General features: G+C 43.1%; 1 pseudogene; it reads right to left on the reverse strand.

Annotated features, from left to right (window-relative positions):
• On the reverse strand, positions 1 to 27,144 carry LOC122113720 (annotated as a pseudogene).
• Positions 27,145 to 27,186: the final 42 nt, after the last annotated feature.

The raw sequence follows: 27,186 nt of genomic DNA on the forward strand, positions 1-27,186 counted from the left end.
CTATCGTCTATCTATGGCCCAGCAAGGTAGAAGCTGTAGGACCATCTTCACCTTCAGGACCTGAGCACCTGAACAACTGTCTTGCTGGCTCTCTGAAAGGACAGGCTATAATAATACACCCTGCTGTCTTTCCTTGACAGTTTGAAGGAAACCAGAATTTTCTTGTTCACAAGAATGTACTTATACACCTTAATAGTTACCACACGATTCTGGAACTTCCATATCACATGGGACATGTGGGAATTCAGAGAGCATTTGAGAAATGCTGTGCCACCACTATTGAAAGAGTGTGGATGTAAAGTTACTTCCCTCTCATCTAGAACATCAAGACGTGCGATGTCATCAACTCTGTTTACCTGTTCAACGACTTTTAAAACAGATGCTATCTGAGTCCCACCTACTGGGGAAAGATGGAACTTCAGGACAACCAAGATAAAGATATGTATGATCATAACACAAGATGGCAGTTGGCTAGCAGCAGTCGGGTTAGCAAGAACAAGAACACCAGAAGGCTCTAAGCAGCAGAAATCCTACTTTTTACCCAACATCCCTTGAGAAAACCTCTTGAGTCCTGCTAGGATAAGCCTTGGTCAACTGTGCATCTGGTAGCTATATCCTAAGCCCCATGCTAAGTATCTCTGTTAGCAGTTGCCACGAGGCTTGCAAACACTACCAGTATTACATTTATTTTCTTTTCCTTTTTCATAAATTTATTGTAAAAATGATATAGAGAGTGGTTACAGTCACATAATTAAGGTGATGAGTACATTTCTTTTTGAACAGTGTTATCCCCCTCCCTCACTTTCTTCCACTTCCTCCCTCTTCCCCAATTTGTAAAGTTCATTTCCAACACAGTATCCAGTGAGTATCACTGTTGCATTGGTTTACCTTGTCCCACCATTTCTGTGACTCCTCTTCCCTTCCCCAAATCAGATAAACTTATATACAAGACAAAGGCTACAGAAATTTAAAAAAAGTGGCAACATGGAATAACTCAAAGGAGAAAGAAAAAAAAGAGAGAAAAAAAGAAATAACTGCCAAGAGTACATTTTAAAGAACCCTCTTTTTTCTATTTCTTGGAGTTCATATGCACCTAGCTATTGAGCTGTTGTGATCCTCTGCTAAGAATATCCTAGACATATTTTAATGATTACGAATAAGGGAAACCATGTGGCTTGTGTTTCTTTGGGTCTGGCTTACTTCACTTAATATAATATTTCCCCCCAAGTTTTTCCATTCCTTACAAATGGGGCAATGTTAGTCTTTCTGATGGAAGCATAGAATTCAAGAAAATGTGATATATGTACATATATATATATATATATCTTGACCCGTTCATCTACTGAGGGGCATTTGGGTTGATTTTGTATCTTGGCTATGGTAAATATATGCTGCAATGAACATGGTTGTGCTGGTAGCTTTAGTTGGTCTTATTTGTGGTCATTTGGGTAAATGCCCAGGAGTGGGATTGCTGAGTCATAAGGATCTCTATGTTTAGTTTTTTGAGGAATCCCATACCACTTTTCTATTTTGAATAACCTGAAGACTTCTGTCTACTTAGAGATGGATGGAGGGCTGAGGCGGGGGCATTCTGGCCTGAATCCGAACCTGCTTACCTTGGTCAGAGCACCTTATCCTCTGGCCAGCCACAGACAATGAGACCCTAGGGAGATGTGGACATTATCAGAACTAATTATGATGAGATGTATGCCTCATGTAGATGTTTGGGACCAGAAGTGGGTGTATTTTAAGTTTGTTCAGATTTTGGAATATTTGCATATGTGTAATAAGATATAGCTTGGGGAGAGACAGTCATCTAAGCATGGAATGAAATAATGTTTTAAATTCATCTTGTACAACAACCTGAAGGTAAATTTGTGGTGTGAAATTGTCCATTGTGGTGTCAATTGGAACTAAAATGTTTCAGATGAAGATTTTAGATTAGAGCTGCTCAGCTTGTACTCAGGGACTCCTTTTTTCTCATTAAAAATTATTTTATTGTAAAGATGTTGTACAGAGGGATTACAGTTACATGAGTAACTGTTGAGCATTGTTACTTCTTCCTTTGTTTTTCTCCTACTATCATTTCCCTCCCCCACTTCCCTCATTCCCCACCCCCCAAAGTTGTAAATATACAGTCTTGTGGGTATCATTATTACAATGGGTTATCCTGTGTCCTTGTTTCAGCGTTTTGTTATTCCCCTTCTCCTTCTCAAATTAGGCAAATGTATATACAAGACGTAGGGTAACAAAATTAAGTACAGTGACAACAGGGGTTGTACCATAGGGAGAAGAACACACAAAGGTAACAAAAAAATTACATAGTACATTGAAACAACAACAAAGAAAGACCTCTCTCATTCTTAACAGGTGGTAGTTTTGTTTAACAACTCCAGCTGAGCAGTACAGAAAAGCAGACAACTGAAGCCAGAGAGTGCATTCCTGAGAATTTTTATACCTTATGCAGGTATGAACACTCTTGCTGCAATGAAAAGGACAAAGAAAGTTGTAGATCAGCCACATGATACATGGTTTCTGACCAGAGTGAAGAAAGAGAAAAAAAAACATACACACAGGCCATAGACTTGAAGCACCATGAAATATCTGAGTGGCCACACTGTGGCAGAGGAGATTGTATGATGAGATGTACTCACTTAGGCACTAGAACACATTGCCATTCGAATCCTGATTCCAGCCCCTACAAGACAACAGACAATAGTCACACTCTGCACATGTATGTGGGTACTTGCACGAGGCCCATTGTCCATACCTGTTTGGGCCTTGGGTTTCATGCAGAACCTCGCAGGTGCCCTCAGTTGGGTTCCAGGCACAGCAGGACAGTAGGGGTCCCACACCAACACGCAGTCCCTGCAGATGCTGTGCTTCCTGCAGAAGGCCAGGGGGACCTGGACCTCTCTGGCACTGGAGCTGGCATAGATAAATTTGCTTGCCTGTGTGGGGGAGGCAATGACAGAGCAGGTATAAGGCAAATCTCATGGATCGCTGAGGCTCTGAGCATCTTCAAGTCTGGGTGGATGACAGTTTCTCTGAGTGCAGCATGAAGCAGGAATGTCCCCTCTAAGTCACAAATGGTCAGCATATAGGACTGTGAAACTCAAGACGATTGATTATATAAACAAGGTTTCACTAGGTTTGCTCTGAATTCTGCCCACCTTCCAGCCTGGATATTCCCCACCTACTAGCCTAATGGCTTGCAGAGAGTTCTCTTGTGCTTTTGTTTTCTCTTTGGAGTGCAAATGGTTGGATTACTCCTTGGTCTGGGAAAGTATCCCCTGGCCAGACCTCCCAGGTTGCCCTTCTAATCGCAGGTGAGACAGCATTGTGACCACTGACCAAATAGTACAGCCTTGGAGGTCAATCACATGCTTTGTATCAGAATGTGGACACTTGGAGACAGAGCACTGTGTCATTATAGCCTTGGTCCAGCATTAATTCTACCATGAACAGAAGGCTGATATTCCCTATTGAGGGAATGAAACTATTGGCTTTTTTTGTCACACATGTGTGAGGAGGAAATTAGCTACCATGCTACAATGTGAAACCACTCAGAGCCAAGCACTTCTCAGACTCTTCCAACTTCTAAGATACTGGCTTGTCATGTCATTGACTCTTGATTAACCCCAGAATACAACTGGCACTAGAAGAGTGTCAAGAATGCCAACAATTAGGTCTGTTGGTTGGAACTAATAAACATAGTCTGGGAGAAGGCTCTTAAAGGGACATGAAGAGTCAAGTCAGGTTGCCATCCTTGGCCTGGGAATTTTGTTTCACTTTGACAATGTAGAATAATTATGACTAGATGTGTATCTGTGTCTTATGCTTATAGTACTTGATACTCAGGAGGGGAAACTTGGAACACCACAGTTTAAAGTCAGCATGGGCAGAAAAGCTTGCAAGACTCCTCATTTGCAATTAAATAGCCAAATGCCAGACTGGAAGCATGGCTCAAACATGCGAGCATTAGCCATGAACAAGCAGGCCAGACAAGAGTTGAAGCCAGCTGGGCGTCGGTGGCTCACGCTTATAATCCTAGCCACTCAGGAGGCTGAGATCTGAGGATCAAAGTTCAAAGCCAGCCTGGGCAAGAAAGTCTGTGAGACTCTTATCTCCTATAAGCCACCAGAAAACCGGAAGTGGCACTGTGGCTCAAGTGGTAGAGCACTAGCCTTGAGCTGAAAAGCTGAGGGACAGTGCCCAGGCCCAGAGTTCAAGACCCAACCAAAAAAAAAAAAAAAAAAAAAAGAGTTGAAAGCCTTGAGTTGCAAACCCAATACCAGCACACACACTCACTCTCTCTCTCTCTCTTTCTTTCTCTCTCTCTCTCTCTCTCTCTCTCTCTCACACACACACACACACAAATATCAAAGAATTGCAAGGGTGCCAAAAAATAATATTTTAGTCACATGATAAATAACCGTTACCCTCAGAGGACACAGTCAGGATCTGCTATGCTTCTGGGTGGCACTCACAGCCCCACTGGATAATGTTCTCACAGATTAAAGGCTCCAAAAGACCCAGGGCCACAGATCCACTTGAGCAAGCACAAATGCATAGGAGAAAGAGAAAAACCCCACCTCTAGGATGAAAACAGCAGACAGGACCAGGCCTAGCTTTGGCTTCCTCTTTCATTGTAGACTTGGTCCAATGGCTGTAACTGCCCCAGACCAATTTTGGAAATCTTTATTGTGGAAGTGGGGAAACATATTCTGGGGACAAGGATCTCCTCAGGGATGTCTCTGAGGTGTCATGGATACTTCTGTAGAGCAGAACTGGTGGCACCAGGCAGGCTGAAGGAAGCTCCATCCAATATCTCTGCCCACTGAGAAGAGGGGTGTGGGCATGGTTTTGAAGGGAATATGGGTTGTACATTCATCCCAGGACATTCCCCAGAATACTCAGCCCTGCTTCTCCCTGATGGGCCAGGGCAAGAGCTCAAATGAAACTAAATTATTTTGACAACTGATCTCATGGAATCCCTGAGGTAAATGTGGAAGGGAGAAGAAAGCAACCTCCCACAGGAGTGTCAGTACCCGGCACAGGCCAGGCACCCTGCTGCATGTCAACATTAGCAGGAAAACAAGTGCATTTACCTCTTGGTATCAGATATTTGTTTCAGGATCGCCCCTCATCCCACACCAAATCTGTGGATGCTCAGCGCTTTATGGAGATTGGTGTAGCATTTGTGTAAATCTATGCACATCTTTCCCTCTACGGGAAATCATATAGAATGTACATATTGCATAAATATCCCTTAGTTCATAATGTTTAGGAGAGGTTAATAAAATATGTTCTACAAATGTTCAGCACACAGCCATTCTTCTTTGATTTGCCTATTCTGCCTATTCTGTGACCTACTTCTCCTGATTCCTTGTGTAGTGTAGACACACTGATATGTGGGACAGGGAAAGGACATGTGGAGATTTGGACAGAAAGCACAAGGTACCAGCTGCATTTCACATATCCAGGAGGAGAGCACCCCATCTCCACTGAGCTCTTTCCAACCTAGATCCCCAAGTTGGAGAAAAACCCAGATCTGCCACAAAATAGGTCTAGGAAGCAGAGGCAGAAGAAGGTACAGACATGTGATACCCAAATGTCTCATGGGTTACTCGTGCATACAATGTGGATGGGGCCTAGAGCCTGGGCATTGAATCTGTACACTGCCTCTGTTACATGCTATGTAAGACAAAACTGTTTGGAGCAAAAAGAGCCCTGTGTATCATTATCACTGCACTTTGGAAACCCATAATTGTTTCAAAAAGGTAAAGGAAACACCAGGCTCATTGGACCATAGCTTCTACTTAGAAGACAGATATTGGGAGGATTGCCCAGGCAAAAAGTTAACAAGACTATCTCTGTAAACAAGTTGTACGTGATGCTGCACAGAAAACTCAGTTTTTCTAAGAACCCTAACTAGAGAGGAGGTTTAACCATGTATAGGCAAAATACAACATCTTATTCAAAATAAAAATGAAAGACTAGCCTTGGACATGGATCAAGTGTAAAGCACATGCTTATTAAGCACAAAGCCCTAAGTTCAAATCACAGCGCTGCTAAAACAAAAGTGACAAAGAGAAAAATGTAGCCGCAGAGGGGAAATGTATTGTTAATGTCTACTGAGATTCAGCCACTCTATAGGTTCAGAACGCTTACAGCGTCTTTCCTAGAAGTACAAGAGTTTTCTGACCAGGAATGGCTAACGTAGCTATAGTGTACATCTTTGGCCCACTGATGCTTGAGACAAGAGGTCAGAACAGCACAGACAGATGCCAAGAATCTGGAGATTCACAGTTCACCTAGGAGATTTCATTTCTTTTCTCTTTCAGAACTAGTAAACAACTGACTTTGTAGTGACTGAGAGAGGATGGGGCAGAGAAATAGGAGTCCTCATGTTTTCTGGGCACTGGGGTTAGCAGGACTTGGATGGATATTTGTAAACATGAGCCTTCTGTGACATAAGTTTTGTTTCCTTGGGTTAATGCCCATTCCTGCTATAGTCTGCTCTGGCATGTTGAGGAAAACCTGAGATTCTCAACCACATAGAAAGGCATATCAACCCAAAGAGTTCACACTCCCAGAGCCAAAATTTGCAAGGGAGGTTATATTCAGAGACACTGCTTAGCCAAAGCAACACTGGACACAAGAATGGTCCATGTCACATAAGTGGCCCAGTTCAGCAAGTCTTATCTTGGAGCTTAAACAAAAGACCCTCGGGAAATCTCAAGGAGAGGGGATCATCTTGGGCTGATAAACACTATGGCGGTGCCCTTACCCTGTGCCGTCTCTTGGTGGCCCAGCTCACAGATTTTCAGTGAATGCAGTGCTTCAACAGATCTGTGTAACCCTCCCAGCAACTCAGATAGGAGTTGCTTTTATCCCCACTGTGCATTGAGGAAACTGAAGCTCAGAGCACATAGCTAGCCAACCTGGAGAGGGCTATACATGGCAGTCAGGATCCATACCTGCCTGTGCTCTGCCCCTTACTGCTCCAGCCTAGCTATAAAATGGAGCAGTAAGACTTGTCCCAGCCATGTGGATACATGATAGGAGACAGAAGCTTCAGCAAATGGCCTATGTCTAGCACCTTAGCAACCCTATCACTAAGCTATTTTTATTCAGTCCCCTAGGTAAAAGATTTTTTACTGTGTGTGTGCACGTGTGTGTGTGTGTGTGTGTGTGTGTGTGTGTGTGTGTGTGTCATTCTTGGGGCTTGAATTCAGGGCCTAGATGCTGTCCTTGAGTTTTCTTGCTCAAGGCTAGCTCTCTACTACTTGAGCCACAAAATACCACTTCTGTGGGTTTTTTTTTGGCAATAAACTGGAGATAAGAGTCTTATGGACTTTCCTGCTTGGGCTGGCTTTTAACTTCAATCCTCAGATCTCAGCCTCCTGAGTAACAAGGGTTTCAGATGTGAGCCAGTGGTACTTGAAAGGCTTTGAAGTTAAAAAAGAATACTATTTTGTGAGCTATGACAATGTTATGCTTGGTGTTCATTGACAGGCTCACTTGTCTATGTCCCTACAGCTAATGGAGCTATAAGGCCAAAGTGAGTGCCTCTATTGATGCTTCTAACCTCCAAACCTCCAAAATCCACTGTCAGGAAATCCATTGACAGGAAACAACTGCAGCCTCGATTTGAGAAGGAAGTACAGTGCTGACATAGGAGAAAACTATAGACTGATCTTTATTTCTCTTATCAACTAGTACATCGGTGAGTGTCTGAAAGGCGTGCCATTCCACCTACATACTATGCAGTTTCACAGATTTAGAGTAAGGACTCAGTGAGGAACTGACTCCCCATTTCTGTCAGCCTCTTTTCCAAACTCCAGATCCCACTTTTCTTTTCTTTTTTTTTTTGTCAGTCGTGGGGCTTGAACTCTGGGCCTGGGTGCTGTCCCTCAGCTCTTCAGCTCAAGGCGAGCGCTCTACCACTTGAGCTACAGTGCCACTTCCGGTTTTCTGGTGGCTTATTGGAGATAGGAGTCTCACGGTCTCTCCTGCCCGGGCTGGCTTTGAACTGCAATCCTCAGATCTCAGCCTCCTGAGTAGCTAGGATTACAGGCGTGATCCACCAGTGCCCGGCCAGATCCCACTTTTCTAGGGAGGTTTTATGTGCTAGTCCAAAGTCTAGCTCCCACAGGCCAAGAAGATCAGGGCAGCCAGCCCAGGCTGACCAGTCTAACATCATAGATATGAACATTTACCAAGGAAGATGGCCATCTTACAACCAGGCCAACCCTGTTGCCTAGGCCCTTTGCCTTCTTCGAAGGCAACAGCAGAGTTTGGACTGGCTCAGAGTTCTGGAAAAGCTGGATGTCTTCAATCATGTACACATCATTCTCACGGCTCACAGCTTTGTGCAAGATGCCCTTGTCTGCAAGATCAAAACTACAGGTCAGAGAGGGAGCTCAGAGGACACACCAAGAACACGGATCTCAGAAGCCGAACTCTCCCTTCTGCAGTCTCAAGTCAGTCACTCAACAAGGATGCTGAGCTTAAGAGGATAATGTTGCCTTAGGAATGAAAAAGAAAGCTCTTGGCAAATAACCCATTAGGAATTCCAGTTAACGTGTCATTTCAATTTTCTTATGAACCATGTCTCATAGTTGATCCTCACACCATTCATCAACAGTGTCAATCCTGAGACAGTGGAAGGTAGATGGTAAGTGATGTGGTCTCTGGACTCCACTGGCTTTCATGAAAATTCCTCTTCACAGGGGCCTCAGGCAGGCGAGAGCAGGACACACAACTAGAATGCTTCAAGGAGGAGCTTGGTGTTCTATCAGTTGCCATGGGTATAGTCTGCCACATTTATTCAGAAACACTGGTTCTAGAACAGATTGATGAGGGAGGCCTGACAAAAGGGCTTTAGGAAATGCAAGCCTGATAGATGCACACACTCAGTGCTGGCGTGGATATTACTCCTCCTTCCAAGGCAAAAGGGATTTCTTTACAGCCGCTCAGCACATACTGGCCAGGAATTACATGTGCTACAAGTGCCTTCCACCACCTGTTGGTCACACAGACTTGGAATTCCAAGTGTAGAATGCCCCCAAATCCGCTCATCCTGTCACAAACCAAAAGATTTACAACAAGAGAGAAGCCAAGTCTGCCTACAAAGGATTTAAGGTGACCTTCCCTTTTCTCATTGAGGAACTGTGACTGAAGACCTCAGCACCTACCAGTGCTGGTAAACATGACGTCATAGAATTTCTCATCCAGAGCTTGGGTCCTGTCTACCACAATCTGCGTGTATCTTATGTCTGTTTTGGATGAAATGGGGTTTGTTGTTTATTGGAGTCACTGAATCATCCACTAAAGAGTGGTCTTTGATGAACTTCAGTGTACTGTCCGGTAAATCCAAAGAGCTAGTGTACTTGGTTGCATATACTTCAGTATTGATGCACTATGAAAGAAGAATGACCTGTTAATGTGATAGCCCATCTCTGACCAAGCACAGCACTTAGAGTGATGTCAGGTGCAGCACTGAATGTCTCTAAAACAGAGTGATGATAGAAACCTGAGGTTGCCTCTCCATAATAGTGAGAACATAGTTTTCGAGGACATCTACAAGATAAAATTGTGTTTCTGAGACCTCATAAGGAAAGGAATGATTTCTCTACCAAACTTAAAAAACATTATAATATAATAGCTATCTCATGAAACAAAATGCGTGTCTCAGGTATTGCTGGAAAAACCAGACAATTCTAAGTAGCATAAAAGATAATAGCAAGAAGGATGTTTTGTTTTCTTTGGCTCGTTTCCTGATGTGTAGAAACTCAAACTCATGAACACAAGAGGGCACACTTTACTGAATGTAATTCACACCGAACAAAAGAGGACAATGTCAGTAAAGACACCTAGAGAGAGAGAGCTGGTCCTGGCAAAAGCTGTGAGGTCACCAGGTGAGGGATGATCCAAGAACTACTCAAACACCTATTTACCATTTGGAATAAAATAAGCAAGTAGTCAGCTCAATCTGTAATTTTTTTATTCCTTTTACCTGACATTGACTATATTCAATGGGGCGGGGGAACCTATAATGGTTTTTGACTAGTGGACAGGATAACTCATAACAGTGCAAAAGCCTTTGTAGAGAAACTGTTTCTTGACAGACACTTGAAATGAAGTAGTCCTATTACATAGTGTTAATTTTACAATACAGTGCAACACTCCTCATTTGACTAGAGTGTGGTAAGACATGTTACACAACATACAAAGGAGAAAAGAAAAGGACCAAGCTGGGCTCATCAGCCCTCAGGCCCAGCCAACAGTCAGCTTTTGGCAGAGAGAGGTTTACATGCAGGTGATCCACTTGCAGTTACTTCTGTGTTTATTTTCTCCCTATGGTCTGGACACTTGAAGAGCCCTCCCATGAAGACCTCACCCTGCTCACCGCTCCTGGCCATGGTGTGGGCACTGGGCCATTGTAGGGCACCCACTTGATATTGGACTCCATGTACTTCCTTTGGGAGAAGACTGCCTTTTCTGTGGACAGTGTGTAGGCATAGACAGCTGACAGCTGTGCTAGTCCCAACTTGTCCCTGCAAAGGAGAGATCATGTTGAGGTCAGTGAAAGGGTCCTACACTCCATGTGCTGAGGGCACTTATACCTGCAGGGTGAAGAGGGCATAGAATATTGGCTCCTTGAGGTCTGGACCTGCAGCACGAAGACATCTTGCACTATGTTGAAGACCAGGCCTATGTCAGATGGGGAGCAGATGAGCTTGACCTTCAGGAAGGAGGTCCACCTATTTTTCAACATTCTCAAGCCACCATGATCCTCCTGAATCCCCAGAAAGAGGACATGGCAGAGGAAATAAGCTAGTCCTGTGGCATGTGGTTTATTGCCAGCTCTTTCCAGACAAGCTCTGCTGAGGAAAAGCAAATCAACTACTTCTATGCTGGTTTGGATCAGAATTTCTGCATCAAAACAAAACTAAAGACAAAACCCTCTTCCTGAAAACTTGATGAAATGGAAACATTTCCCATTTCTACATTCCCACTGCCCTTAGCATGTTGCTGAGTTCTAGCTCTGACCAGGTTGACCTATGGCTCCTGTGAATATCACAACTGTGATATGTCTGATATGTCTGCAGTTAGGCCAATGTCAGGCAGTGGAGGTCAGCATCTAGTACTGAAATCTGTTTGCATGAATATATGGATGTCTATCTTTGAGATCTCATATCTTTTCTTCTATTCTACCTGCTACATTGTGGCCAAAGTGTTTTGGACCTTCTAGGTTCTTCCTGAACACTGTTTGGTGATCTGATGGCTGAAGGACAACTGTGAAATGCATGTGATGTGTGTTCTGCAGAGAATACAGTTGAATCCTCCTTATCTACATTTTTATCTTCTCATGAAATTATGTTTACTGGAAGTTTTCCATAGTTTCACTCCTTTTAAAGGGAAACCACATTCGCATAAATTTTATTATAGTATATTATTATCATGGTTCTATTTACCATTAGCTATTATTATTGTCCACTTATTTACTGTGCCAATTTTATTCATTAAATTTTATCATAGGTATATATGTATAAGAAAAACAGCGTAGATGGATTTGGTACTGTCTGTGGTCTCAGGTATCCACTAGAAGTTAACTGAAAGTTAGGAAATGGATATGAAGAAGAATATGAGATGGAAGAGTGTTGTTTATTTTGGGCACAACAGTTTCATATCTGTATTGTGAAATCGCAGAAGGACAAATGAGTCTTGTAAGAGGACCTCATTTCCATTTAGCAGAGTGAAATTTCTATTTTAGCAGAGTGAATTTCCAGCATGTCTGCGGTCAGTTGTCTCCTGGGCTTTCAGGTCCTGAGAAGCAGTGGAAGGTCTGTGGTGCACAGGGTGGGAGGCACTGGGAGCTATGCTTAGGCTGACCTCAGCCCAGCAGAAAGGACAAGCTCAGGGCAAGAAAAATACTTAGAAAAATACAGAACCCATCTCAGACTTGCAGATCCCAACATTTTGTATTTGGTTTGAGGGAGGCAGAGGCGGACTACAAAGTGTGTCACTGGATTTTCTTGCAACCCACTCTTCCTAGGGCCTATCAAGGTCATTGTCAAAGCAGGGCTGGCTCCCTTCTTCTAACAGCCACAGATCTGCATAAGGGGAGCACAATAAGAGTACAGATATCGTCTGGCTGGCCTCGATTGAAGTTCCTCGTGCACATACAGGAAGCTCTGGCCATCCATCACCCTGAATACCTTGCCAGGTACCAGCCTGGCCGGGACACTGAGGGTACTCAGCTCTGTGAGGAGTGAGGCAGCCATAGGTAGGGGACAACCAGAAGACTGAATTTGGTATGGTGCTAGGTAGACACATTGGTATGTATAGTGTCTGTTTTCTGCAATGTTCGTTGGGCCTTTCAGGGAGAGGCATCTAAAGTGCCAAGTTTGTGTAATGCACATATGGAATCTTTGCTTCTGTGATGAAAATGACCCATGATGATCACCACATCAAAGGGCTATGTGGAAAACTGGGCATCTTTGGCTTCCATTGGGGGTAAAAAATATAACCCTGACTACTGCTGATGTGTATTCTGTTGATCCTTCAAGATTGATGCTGACATACTTTTCAGTGCAATTATTACTACTTAATCTTCAGTTGTTAGTTCATGGTTTACTCTGGGACTGATAAAGAACTCCATACAGTAGGATTGCAATTTGCATAGAATCTGGTGAAACACAAAATAAAACTCCACTTCTACAGCTTGGGGGAAGTGTGAGAACAATGTTGGAAACTATAAACTAATTAGTTGAGTGCTGCCTGCCAACATCTCTTTAGTCCTCATAAACACTACTAGAATTTTCAAGAACAGAACTCTGGCACCTGCCAGGCCCCTCAATAATGGATGTTGAGGGAGGAAAGGTTGTTTGTCAGGGAAAGATGAATGTCCAGACCTGCTTTCGTGGGCAAATATCCAAGGTGGACAGGGCAGTGCTCACCTTGCACACTCTTGCAACGTGGGGAATCTTTAACTTGTAAACACACTCATATTCCACAGACACTTCTGTGAAGAAGAAGTAGACCTTGTCATCCTTGCCCTTGGGATTGTCTGGGGCTTTTTGGATCACATCAACAAAGACGAAGTTAGGCTCTGCAGAGAGGTGATACAGGATTGTCTCTGTACTGACAGCTGTATCACTGCCTGCTCCCAGGCTCTCCCAGTCAGTCAGTGCAGCCTTAGGGGCTGGAAGCTTTTCTGTACAGGCATCTGGAATGTTTCTGTCACATAACAAAGAAACTTTAGAGTCTGGAATGATGATAGAGCTAAGCCTGGCCATGTCTGTCTCGCTTTCTTCAGCCGCAGAGAGGTGGATCCTTGTAGGACAGTCTCCCAGGATTACTCCAAAAGCCCACTGAAGCATCTCTGCTGTCAGACAGACCACATACTGCTTTAAATATGTGATGTAAATCACAGCTGCCAGAAATAGGTATTCCACTTTGAGACAAGCTGATTGTCCCTATTTATCAGGATATTCCTTGATCAATAGTTTTCGGAGAATCCCATGGTCCCACTGACTACCCTCAAGGAATATCCAGTCTCTTATCACCCATACCCCAATGTCAGATAGACATCGACTGGATATTGTCTGCAGGGAGCAAGTTGCTCTGATCCTATCTGGCCAGGCCAAAATGATATCACATCCCAAGTGATAAATCATACTTATCCATTTACCATCAGAATGGTTTCAGGATGGAAGATAAAAGACCTGTACACAGTGCTCTGTAGGCAGAGAGCCATTAACAGGACACCCTGAACTCCAGCTGGGACCTTCAGCTTTTCCATTATCATCACTTTGGTGGATCTGATTAAAGCTCAGGACCTTCTGGGGACAGCCCAAGGGGAAGTGGCCAGGTGTACACACATCATGTTAGATTCATGGCATCTTACCATATAGCCAGGCAGTGTCATACTCTGTAGAAAACTTTGGGAGGAAATCCAGGAGATGATATACTGCTTTCCAAAAAAATTATTTGCTGTCCCGGAATAAAGCTCTCCATCTGCAACAGCCCAGGAGCAGAGGAGAAAAGGAAAGGCAATCAAATTAGCCCTTCTGTTGTGGCACCAAGAATGAGTTGTTCACGTTCAAATTAAGGCCCCAGCCCAGGGAGAGAAGAAACATTCCTGACTAATTTGGCTTCCTGTACCTCTGTCTTCTTGGACAGGAATATTTCAGGATCTACAGTGAGCTGTAAGTTAGAGTAGTAACTGAACACAAGTAGGAACTTCTGCATCCACTAAAATGACAGTAAACACAGATGCGTCTCAATTTATCAGAGTTTACATGTGATTTAAAAAAATCTAGCATTGAAAACATTATGTGTAACTCAACACATTTAATGCACCTCTTTTTATTTCATAAGTTTTAGGGCTTGAACTCAGGGCTTGGGCATGTTCCCTGAGCTTTTTTGGTTTGAGCCATAGCTCCATTTATAGTTTTCTATTGATGGGAGGTAAAGAGTCCCACAAACTTTCATGCCCAGACTGGCTTTGAACTGCGATCCTCAGATCTCAGCCTCTTGAATAGCTAGGATTACAGGTGTGAGCCACCAGTGCCCAGCTCATCTTCTCTTTAATGTAGATGACATAGCTCACCTTACCTCTGTTAATATGCTCAGAATACTTACACAAACCTGTAAGAAGACAGAATTGCCTTACTCAAGGCCTGTTTTGTAGTTAGGGGCTGCATATCTGATGCAATCCACTGAGCACTGTTCTGAAAGTGAACTCTAAATAGGTGTATGCTGCACTTTCTCAGCAAGGGAAGCATTGTAAGTTGGGCATGAGAGTGGGTATCCATGATGTGCATACCTGCTTACTGCAGATGTCTGACACCACACGGGGAGTATAGAGCTCTATGGCTTGTTCATTTTTCTTCTATATAGCAACCTATGAACAATATTTGTAACAACGATGGGTATACAGCAATGTACTGATAGAGTGGTGGCTAGTTATCCCTTTGAACAATTATCCAAAACCTTTCCTAAGAAGTCTGCGGTGAAGGATATCCAGCTTCTGTAAGGGCAGCTGATGTTAAGACATAAGCAGGAAATTCAGAACTGAGGAAGGAATAGATGCCTAGTATTTACTGCAGGTCAGAACATAAACATGAGAACTTTGGGTATGAAGCAACCTGAGTGGCTGGACTTACCAACTATGACAGATGTATAGCTTTGTGTAGGGACATAAGGACACTTTCCTCTGCCATCTTCATTTATCCCCAGTAACTTAAAGGATGTTAAATTCTACAATGGAATAAAGACAAAAAGTATCATAAGGTATCTACCTTTTCATAGTAAGAGTGTATCATTGTACCATCTAACTTTATAAATTACTTGTTCCTGGAAGACCAATAACGTGGAGCAAATAAGGTGCTGGGCCACGTGAAGCTGGCTCTCAGTGTGTGCTATATCTCACTCAGCTCAGTGTGTGCACCAGTGCCTCAGACCCTGGCTGAGCTATGCAGGATAATAGCCTCTGAATCCTGGAAATGGAGACAGATGCTGGTGGCTCTAGAGCTGTTAGGAGACAGTGAAGACCAAATAAAGAAAGTGCCCAACAAGTGACCATAACCCATGTATAGAATTTTGCTGTAATAAACATACAGTATGACATTATTCAATCAACAGGCAAAGTGAAATGAAAATAAAAATAAGAAACACACTGTCTCCCTCCCTCCACCTACAAAAACATATTCCAGATGAGTCAAGGGTCTCGAAACTCAGAGCAAATCTAAAGTACGCTTAATGAAAGTACAGGTTAGAACTTCAACCTTGCAATAATCTCTATCTCACAAGACACTCAAAAGTATATGGGAATAAAGGGGGAAGACCCAACTACAAAAAGAACTTTTCCAGTTTTCCTCTCAATTGAGGAAAAGTGAGACAAATTGAAATGACAGGTGATGAAGAGCAGACATTGCCCAGAAATAATGGATGATGTATATTTTCCCCTGAAAACGTTTTGGTGAACGAAAGTGTCTTTGAGGATTGAGGTCCTATATTCCAGAAAAACCTCCAACCCAGTATCAATCCCATGTCAAAAGGCTAGCAACAGCCAGGTAAATCCACAATGTGGATCTCAACACAAACATGCGTGTGCAAACAACCAGTTTCTAAAGTGAACGGTACTATGAGACAGACTCTCAATATGTAGCACAGCCCTGTCTGGAACTCATGATCCTGAATGCTGGGATTATAGGCACAAACAACTACATTGAGCCACCTAAGTGAATTTCTAACAAGCCCATGTTTTATCTTGTCATTTCTTACCCAAGGTTGGATTGATTTTCATTTGCTTGCTTGTTTTAGTTGTTCGTTTTGCAGTGCTGGGGATCAAACCCACAGTGTCTTGGATACTGAGCAAGTATTTTTAATTTCAGTAGTCTCTGTTAAGTCATAGTCTCACACTGAAAACAGTTTTTTCTTAGTCATTCTGCAGTGTTGGAGGTCAAATCCAGGGTCTCATGCCTAATTAGGCAAATACTCTGCAACTCCACTGAAGATAGTAACTTCTTTAAAAATTTATATTAATCAAACAAATAAAGCTTTTCATTTCAGTAATCTCTAAGCTGTTTTCCCTTCCATGTTTCCAATCATCTGGAGCCAGCTGAGGGCTCTGAGTGGTGTGCTGACCTCCTGCGATCCTGCTATGCCTGTACAGAATGTGAACCATCCCTTTATTCTGTGTGTCTATGCTGTGTGCACTACCTGCCCAGTAGTCATTGAGAAGCCATCCTGGTCATTAGATACACAGTATGTGGATTGGTACTACCTGAGGTTTCAGGCATCTATAGAGGTCTTGGATGTATTCCCATCTGATAAGCTGTACCACTGTGTAGTAGGTTTCTATCTGTCAGGTGTCAGGAACTTATTCCATCCAGGGATAGTCTCTAGAAAAAGTGCTACATTGCTAACCTTGCCATACATTTATTTAAAATGTTCCTCCTCTCACTGTAGTTGATCACTGTCAAATAGATCATCTGATAATCTGAATAAAAGTAATAACTTCTAAAAGGGTTAGACTAGGATAGTCTATGCTTCCCACCTGTCTGGATGTTGGGGTGAGGAATATACTCCTCTTCACATGTACTCCTCCCCACTCCTCCCCCAAATAAACAAGATCTAGGCAATGCCAGTCAAAGCGCCCAAGGATTTGAATCTTGAAGGATATTAAGGGCCCCATTCATATCACTCAGAGTAAATAAGTGGTCTCAGAATGGCTACTGAAAGGGTAGAATAACAGCTAACACAAAGTGGTAACATTCCAAGTCTTACCACTATACTGAGCAAGAACAGCAGATAAAGACCTTCATCCACCAGACAGAGAGCCCACCAAAGCCAGGCCATGTCAACGTACCGCACATGGTTGTGACGGTCACTGGTTCACTTTTTAGAATGCTCCTCTACTCTGAACTGTCAAAATTCCACTTGTGCTTTGGGCTGAGCCTCAAGCCACGCCCTTGGCCAAGGACACCAAGACTTAGATGAGTCACATGGCCTGAACACTGTTTCCAAACCTAGTGAGGTTTTCCGAAGGGGCTTCAAGCTTCCCCAGCCCTCTCACAGCTGACATGAGACAATCGTAGTGTTCTTGTGGTGGAGTTGGCTCTAAGTCTTTAACCACTGCACAGGCTACTGTGAGCAGGACTGACCATATACCAGGTGGTCACAGGTGGGCCGGAAGGCGTTGGTTCCACATACATAGAGGAAGCCTCCGCTAAGTGGCTGCAGCACTCAGATGTAGTTGAAGCACTCTGTCTGTGGGGAGAGAAACATTATCAATAGCCAGCCACTGAAAAGCCCTCCATATTAACACTGTGAATTATACTCTCCATTGCCCTTCCCTCCTGACCCACCACCTGATAGACTGCCAGTTCTATGGAGTGAGGTATGACAACCCAGACACCTGCGTATACCTATAGTCTTAGCTGAATTGTACAATGTAATCTCTGTGGTATTCTCAGGTTATTAAAATAAAAGGCGATAAGTTCAATCCCAAATTGATGCATTGCAAAGGCTTATAGACCCAAGAAAGAAATGATCTCAAATTGTCCTAGAGAAACCACTATAGAAAAAAAAAAGGTATTTTGCTCTCATTAAACACATAAAACATTCCTTTAGTTACCAAATCTGTCCTAGTATACTTTGCATAGAAGGCCTCTTGCCTTCCCAAGAATCATAACCTCCATCCCTACACACAGAGCTGGAAACAGCATTTTTGAGGAGCCTAGAACACTGGAAAAAGAGAAACTGGGTTGAGAGCAGCTCTGCTCAGTTTTTCATCATAGAGGCCCACAAGGAAAACAAAGATGCCATTCAGGAGCCCACGCACTACTTTAGAAGGAACATGACTTGGATCATATTTGCTCTAGCCTGAAATTGTCTCAAATTAGCAAAGATTCTTCTGCCTGTGACTGTTTTCAAACTAGTAGGATGGAATTCATAATGAGCTCCACTCCACAGGGCAAGGAGGGGCTCCATATCTGTCTGCCCTTCATACACTGGGGACATTTAAAAATGCGCTTATTTTTTAAATAAAAATTGTTATTATAAAGGTGAGGTATAGAGGCATTACAGTTACATAAGTTAAGTAACCAAAACATTTCTTTTTGGACATTACCCCCTCCCTTGCTCTTTCCCAGTTTTTCTCTCCCATCCCCACCCATTTCCAACATCGTGTCTAGTGAGTGTCTGTGCTGTGTTTGTTCATCCTTTGTCCCTCCATTTCTGTGACATTGGGGGAATTTTGAGTAGCTAGTTCACTTCTCTCTAAAGAACCTACAGTACATGAGATTCTATCAGTGCCTGCTCTCCTTTTCCTTCTTCAAAAAACACTGAGTTTAGAGACAAATATTGAAAATATTTAACATTTAGCCAACAGTAGCTGAAATTGGACCTAACTCAGCTGTCATGAGCAATAATCAGGGACTAATGGGCCCTCACTGTCTGAGAACAAGGGCATCTGCCTAACACCAGGCAGAGACCTAGTGACACAATGGGTAGAGGGTGACCCAGGGCTCCTGAGGGAAAGGGGTCTCTCCAAGTGCACCTTCAATGAGTACCATGCTGAGGTAGGTACCTAACAGATGGATTTCTGATCCAAATCCTGGCAAAGTCCTAGGTCTCAGGCTGCAGAAAGGACTAGAAATTCTAAATTTCTGATGCCAATGGGCATCAAGAATTGATTTCTGCAGTAAAACCTTAAATATTTGAATAAGTATGATCCTAAGAGGTAGAAACATTTCTGAAGTGTGTCGGTACCTGTTGTGGAAGTGCCCACCTCCCAGTCAGAAGCTCACCCACCAGAACAAAGAAGATTCCTCAGGTTCTGTGAGGACCTAAGAGAGCCCACCAGGAGCATCCAACTATGCACCAAGATGCATGCAGAAGATGCAGAATGGGTGAGATTAGACAACTAAGGAATACATGTGAAGTTTTGTAACTCATAAAAACACATACCTCTTTTGGCTTTCCCTTTTGTGCACATTCTGCTTTTTTGTCCTCAGAGACTTTCCAGTATATCTGTGGAGGAATGAATGAGAGGTTTTTTTTAAATGGGGTAAAAATGCACTGCCTAAAAGCATACAATAGAGTTCAAATCCCAGAGGTTTCTGAACTGGGGTAAAACCTCAGATTAGGAGGGAAGGTTTGGAGTATCCTGGAGCCTTCCTAAATATTCTATGATTATCATCTAAAACCAGCAGCCTAGAAAGGATTCCACAGCCTTCTTCTTCACCATAAAGGAGGAGCATAAGCTAAAGTATTTAAAGTGGGGGGAAATTACTTACATCAACACATGTAATTAAATATGTTAGGTGGTATCTAAGTATATACAAATGTATTAACTGAAACACAATAGATTTAAGAGAGAACTAAAAAACTGTAATTCCTTAGAAAGGTGAGTTAAACAAAATGAACACCAGAAAGCAGGTACTTAAAAGAGCTATAGGGTAGAATTAAGGGGAAAGGACTAGATAAATAAAGAGAAGATTGGGAGAATACAGTCAAGAATTCACTGTATAGCCTACAAAATTAAGAGGAGTTAGGAAAAGGGTAGATTGGGGAAGGATGGGATGGGTGAGAATGTTGAAAGGGGTGACATTGATCAGATGCATTATATTCATAAACTGCTTTGTTAAATGGCAGCTCTGTTGTACAACTACTTGAAGATAATTAAAAAAAGGAAAATAAAAAGCAAAACACTGAAGTGGGTCATTTTAACCTTTTAAAAATGACGTTCTTCACGCAGCACTGTGCACAACTTAGATTGAGAAACAGCCTTGGTGCTCATCACTAGTTGAAAGGATAAAGAACATGTGATCTGTTTGGACATATTATTTATCCATAAAGAAGATCGGAATCCTACCATTTGCAGCAAAATGGTGAAATGAGAGAATATCAGATGAAGTGAAATAAGCCAGACACAAAAAGACAAGTGTTCCATGTTCTCTCTCCTGTGTGGAAGCTATTAATAAGTCAACTGAGAAATTCAGCAGTGCTTATTGAAGGACAGGAAGTTTGTGTTTGAATGGAAGTGAGTGCATTGGAGCAGAACACACTTTGTGTGTACATTGAAATGTTACAATGTAAAATCAGAGCATGCCAACTTAAAAGTGACTTTGATATTCAACTGAGTTGTCCCTGTGCCAGACAACCTACAGAGAGTGTCCCCACGTCAATGGATAGCCACATGAAACTACAAGAGAGGAACAAGGTACCAGCTGCTTGGTAAATTCACTCAGAATATGAAAGGCAGCTGAGGCTACTCATGCGCCTGTGTGGAATCCCTAAGGTCAGGTAACCCACCTTGTATCTTCCTAGGTCTCTTCACTAAGAAATTCCAACAGGCTGGGCCCTGGCCTGAGAGATCTGGAGGACATGATTCAGACAGAAGGAGACATTAAAGGAGTGGCTGTGTGGAAGGTAAGTTCGCAGCACCCTTCTGCTTGGTGACTGACGGACTAGTATTTAGTCCATCAAAAATTTCAAAAGTTTCAAAAGGATAAGGTGGCTCAGAATCTCATAAAGAAAGCATAAGAAGGTTTCTGGGGATGAAGAGACAGCAGAGCCACACAGATTAGGAACAGAGGATGCTCAACATCAGCAGAACATCCGAGGCCAGTCAGAAAGGAAAGTATCCCCAGAGTACTTGGACCTAGGAGCCAACCCAAGGCCTACCATTGGCAATGGACTGTCACTGAGCATCAGAAAAGGACCCAGAGCTATGGACAAAGCTTAGTTGCCCAGCATGGTTCCACCACCAGAATCACATATATGAAAGATAATAGAAAACAGAACTAGACAACATGAGACAAAAGCAAACTAAATATGTTTAGGTCACTAGGATTTAAAAAATCAAACCATCAAATCCTTACTCTGACTCCCTGGGTGGAACTAAGTCCTGAACTTCTTATTCTAAAAACTGGTAAGCAAAGGCGAGCCTGCAGTATCCATCCCCCAAGGCACCAGACCTAGGTACCAGTCCGATGCTGAAGGCACTTCCCTTCTGAGTAGACTTCTGGCTGACAGATGAAAGGGAAAGGCAGAGGTGGAACATCACATTTTATGACCCTGAGGAGATGCACATCTTGTTTTTTTTTTTTTAGTTGTGAGTTTCTCTTATTTTTTAAATAAGTTTTTTATTGTAAAAATACTGTACAGAGGGGTTACAGTACATGAGCAAGGTAATGAGTACATTTCCTATCAAGCATTGGTGCCTCCTTCTTTGTTTTTCTCCTACCATCCTTTCCTTCCACAACTACACTTCCTCCCCTCAACCTAAATTGTAAAGTTCTTTTTTAAACATAGTGTATTTCACATCTCATTGTTACAATGGGTCAACCTGTCTCCCTATTTAAGTATTTTGTTTTTTCCCCTTACCCTCCCCAAATTAGACCGGCATCAAATACAGTGAAAATGGGTTGTGCTGTGGGGAAGAACATATAAAGCAAAAAATAAAATAAAATCACATGGTACATTATAAATACGTTAGAAACAATAGAAAGAAAGAAAAAAACCACTTGTGTCCCTATTTTGGGGTTCATTTTGTTTAACATCATCTTATCTGGTCAGATACAATACTTATCAATATTCCAACATCATTCTTCAATGAAATAGAAGAAGCAATCCAAAAATTCATATCGAATAATAAGAGACCATGAATAGCAAAAATGATCCTCAACAGAAAGAACAGTGCTGGAGGAATATCAATACCAAATTTCAAACTCTACTACAAAGCTATAGTAATCAAAACAGCTTGGTATTGGTAGAAGAACAGACCTCAGGGGACCAATGGAATAGAATTGAAGACCCAGAAATGAACCCACAGACCTATAGCCACCTAATCTTCAATAAGGGAGCTAACAAAATAGAATGGAAGAAAGTCTCTTCAGTAAATGGTGCTGGCAAAATTTGTTAATCACCTGTAAAAACTAAAGCTAGATCCTTATATATCACCCTGCACCAGAATCAACTCCTAATGCATCAAAGACCTCAGAGTCAAAGCAGACACCCTGAAAACATTATAGGACAGAAAGGAGAAACCCTAGGTCTCCTTGGCACAGGCTGAAATTTTCTTAATAGAGACCCTGAAACACAACAAATCAAAGAAAGTTTGGACAAATGGGATTGCATGAAGCTACAGAGCTTCTGCATGGCAAAGGACATAGTTAGCAAGATCAATAGAAAGCCCACGGATTGGGAGAAGATCTTCACTAGCCATACAACAGACAAAATATACTTGGAACTCAAAAACCCCGAACAAAAAATCTTCAAAGAAACAATTGCCTGATAAATAAGTGGGCTAAAGTCTGAAAGAGAAACTTCTCTGAAGAGGAAATAAGAACAGCCAATAGACACATGAAGAAATGTTCAACCTCTCTAGCCATAAAAGAAATGCAAATCAAAACAACATTGAGATATCACCACACCCCAGTTAGAATGGCTATAATCAAAAATTCTAATAACAGATGCTGGAGGGGATATGGACAGAAAGGAACCCTATTGCATTGTTGGTGGGAGTGTAAACTTGTTCAACCACTTTGGAAAGCAATATGGAGGTTCCTCAAAAGACTACACATAGAGCTCCCCTATGACCCAGCAATCCCACTTTTGGGCATGTACCCAAATGATCACAAACAAGACCATACTAAAGCTACCAGCACAACTATGTTTATTACAGCATTATTTACCATAGCTAAGATATGGAACCAACCCAGATGCCCCTCAGTAGATGAATGGATCAAGAAAATGTGATACACACACACACACACACACACACACACACACACACACACACAGTGGAATTCTATGCCTCCATCAGAAAGAATGACATTGCCCCATTTGTTAGGAAATGGAAAGACTTGGAAAAGCTTATATTAAGTGAAGTAAGCCAGGCCCAAAGAAACATAGGTCCCATGGTTTCCCTTATTTGCAATAACTAGTATATGTCTGGGACAGGCAGAGAAGGTCACACCTTGGTTTTGATGTCTGCAAGCCACTGAGGCTCAGGAAGGCAGAACCTGTTTGCAGTTGGAACCTGACTCTTTTATTTTTTGCTCAGGGTGAGCTTTAGTCCAAAGACAATACCAAAGGATATGAGAAGACAGAGGCCCACACTAGATACCAAGCATACAAAAAACAGTATCAAAGCAGGACATGACACAAAATACAGAACAGCTTTCTCAGAAAGGAATCTGTGGATGGCCTAAGAAAAAATAAAAAAGGAGTCTCATGAAAAACTGCGTAGAGCTGGGCACTGGTGGCTCATGACTCTAATCCTAGGTACTCAGAAAGCTGAGATCTGAGGGTCACAGTTCAAAGCCAACCCATGAAAATAAGTCTATAAGACCCTTATTTCCAATGAACTACTCAGAAAAAGCTGGAAGTGGCACTATGGCTCAAGTGGTAGAGTGTTAGCCTTGAACACAAAGAGGCTCAGGAACAGCACCAAGGCCCTGAGTTCAGGAACAGCAAAAAATCAAAAACTACACAGATAAATGTGGAGGCAGGAATGATCCTTAAGGACACCAAAGGCAGGAAATGCCAGGCAGGAGGAAAGTCCAGTCTATGGAAGCCACAGGAACACAGGTGTGGTAACACCACAGATGTTAATCTTGGTCATAGTGAACATTGATCCGTAATAGAGTCAAGGGAAAAGTCGTAAGTGGAAGGGAGCTTTTTGGGCTTCCACATAGAAGCAAGGAAGAAAGAACTTCTGAGGAGAAAGGAAAGCATCCTGCTGCTGCAGGGCTGGCTGCACACAGCCTGAGGAATGGGGCTCAGGACCCACCTCATCCTGCTTCTGCGAGATGTTGAGTGCATTCACTGTGAAGATGGCCGGGCACCCACGTAGAGTATACCCTGATCTTCACTCAGCAGCAAGAGTGAGTAGTTGAAGATGCCTGGCTCATGAAATATCACCAGATCTAACTCTGTGAGAAGCAAGGAGACCCATCAGAGGCAGGAAGAGAGGACTAAGCCAAGATGTCATATTTAAAACTATACAAATCCTTAGCATGCATTTCACTGGATGCAGTGAGTGTGATGAAGGGCTGGGACACCTGTGTCATTGCCACAACAAAAGAATGGGAAGTCTCTAGAGCAGATCTGTGATGCAACCACTAAGTTAACATGAGTGTTCAGCTCATCACCAGGTTCTGCAACTTGTGTGTGCAACACAACACTGCACACCTGGCCACACGTCCTCTCTCTAAGTCCTGCCAAGTTCCAAGACCCTGTTTAGTGATCTTCCAGGAAATCTCAGGTCAGGCATCTTTGCCTGCCTGCCCACTTCATCTATGCATCTTTAATCATCCACAGATTAGATCTGGGGAAAAATAACATTAAAAATTTTTTCACATATATTTTGAAATAGGTCTCACTTCACAAACAATTGCCTAACTCCATGCCTATGAAACAAAATGATTCTTAATGACTCACTCTCACCTGAATGTCTTTATAACCTTGCCTCAACCTCCTGTGAGCTAAGATTACAGGTGTATACACTGTGCCCAGATTACCATTACACTTAAAGGTGCGGTTTAAGTTTTCTGGCTATCCTGATATCAGTCTTCCACATATTTATGACAAGTGTCTACTTGGTTAGACTCAGGGGTTCAGGAATTGTCTTCTGTTTCTTAAAGCACATTACTTCTCCAAAGCTGTGACTAATTTCAGCTGATATTTCACAGCATCTCAACCATTTGTCCTATAATCATTGTCATTAAACTGAGGCCTTGAGTGCGTGCATAGTATTTGACTGAAATCTCCCAGCACCCTTCACTTTTCCCTGCATGCCACAGGTGCTAACTTATGAAAATGCAAAAAAAAAGTCAGGAAGATCCAGGTCCTAATGATTGCTGCTCTAAATTTCTAGGCACAGAAGGAATGCACTCCAGATGCAAATCCTGGCTTTGCATACATCAACCTGGACATGCCAGAGACGCTCTGGGCCCTGTGGGGAAGCAGGCCATTGCTTAGCACTCAGTTGATCCCCTGAACCAGAAACCTTGGGGCCAAGGTTCTGGAAGAGAAAATAATCTCATTTGAGACCAGTGAGCAGGAGATATTAATCACAGATCCTATTTAAGTTTGGTGCCTGTCTGAGGAGCTGTCCTTGCTCCTCTGCTCTCCTCAGGTATATGGAGCAGACACTTGCCTGGGCATCACTTCAAATGTTATGAGGTCCTAGGTAGGAAGTTTCCCTTTGGAGTTCCCCAATTCCCAAGCAAGCTCTGTGTTGTATGTTTCCAGTTACCAAAGCACTGTGTAAACTACCTGATCACACAAACCCCAGTGAGCACCCAGCAGCTCCAGTGCTGGGTACTCAGCATCCATCCCAGCATCCCAGCATCTAAGCATCCCAGCTAGCAACATAAGCGTCTACACAGCCCTGCTCCTCACCTGAGAGAGCCCAGTGGATCCATGGCATTGGTCCATATGCCATCATTGACCAGAACATCACCACCAGGGCTGTGATAAGCCCCCCCAACGAGGGTGTGCATCTCCTTGGGGCACCTTCAGGTGAGATGATATTCACAGTTGTACAACCACAGCTATGCTTGGGCTATTGAGCAGTGAAGTTCCCAGGAACCCACATCTACTTCCTGGTGAGCTGAGAAGTGGCCACCCTCACCTTCTGGGTATCAACATCCACCACTGCTTTCTTACAGCCTGAAGACATACCATTGGAAGAGGTAAAAGCAAGGTTACCCATCAGGCTGTGCTGCCACTACTTCTCAGAGTCCCCTCATCTCTCCTCTGCCTCCTCTTCTGCCCAAGTCCATCTTCTGAGGAGTAGAAGTTGTTGGACAGGGGCTCCTGGAGGGTAGTTACACAAAGACACAGGACAATGCCAGAGCCCAGAACTCCAGTACCTTCCCGCTATGGGGAACATATCTGCTCCAGGTACACCACTGTTCTTCAGCCTTACCACAGAAAAGGCTCTGATTACCCAGTACTACCACAGTACCAGCACTGCATTTCAAGAATAGACCTGTGCGGTTTAGTGGAACTCTAAAAAGCTGGGGCTAGATGGGAGAATTGGGGGTAGGGGTGGTAGTTATGACCACATCTCTCATGTCCACAGCAAGAAGATGTTGTCCTTTTTCTATCCTGATACAATCATAATGATAAAAGCCTTGAAGTCAGAAATTCCCTGAATCTCTGTTTCCTCCTGGGAAAGTAATGTCCTAGGCCAGGGGCCAGCCAATCTTTTCTACAAAGGGCCAGATAATTATTAGTTTTAGGGCTGGGAGGTGGCTCAGTGGTAGAGCGCTTGCCTTGCATGCCTGAGGCCCTGGGTTCAATTCCTCAGCACCACATAAGCAAAAAAAAAAAAAAAAAGAAAAGAAAAAAGCCGGAAGTGGGGTTGTGGCTCAAGTGGTAGAGCGCTAGCCTTGAACTGAAGAGCTGAGGGACAGCACCCAGGCCCAGAGTTCAGGCCCCATAACCGACCCCCCCCCCAAAAAAAAATTATTAGCTTTACCTTCCTACTTCTGTTCTAAACTCCCAGTTACTAGAGCCAGAAGGTGGCTATAGACAACATATGGCCTGGATTTGGCCTTTCCAGAATCTCACAATGACATAACCCATACCAGCATAAGGGGTCATGCCAATCCTGATACCAGACAAGTAGGAAGCCAAGGACTGAGG

Source organism: Dipodomys spectabilis, unplaced genomic scaffold (genome assembly GCF_019054845.1).
Source record: "Dipodomys spectabilis isolate Male_0828 unplaced genomic scaffold, ASM1905484v1 ptg000098l, whole genome shotgun sequence".
Lineage (NCBI taxonomy): Eukaryota > Metazoa > Chordata > Mammalia > Rodentia > Heteromyidae > Dipodomys > Dipodomys spectabilis.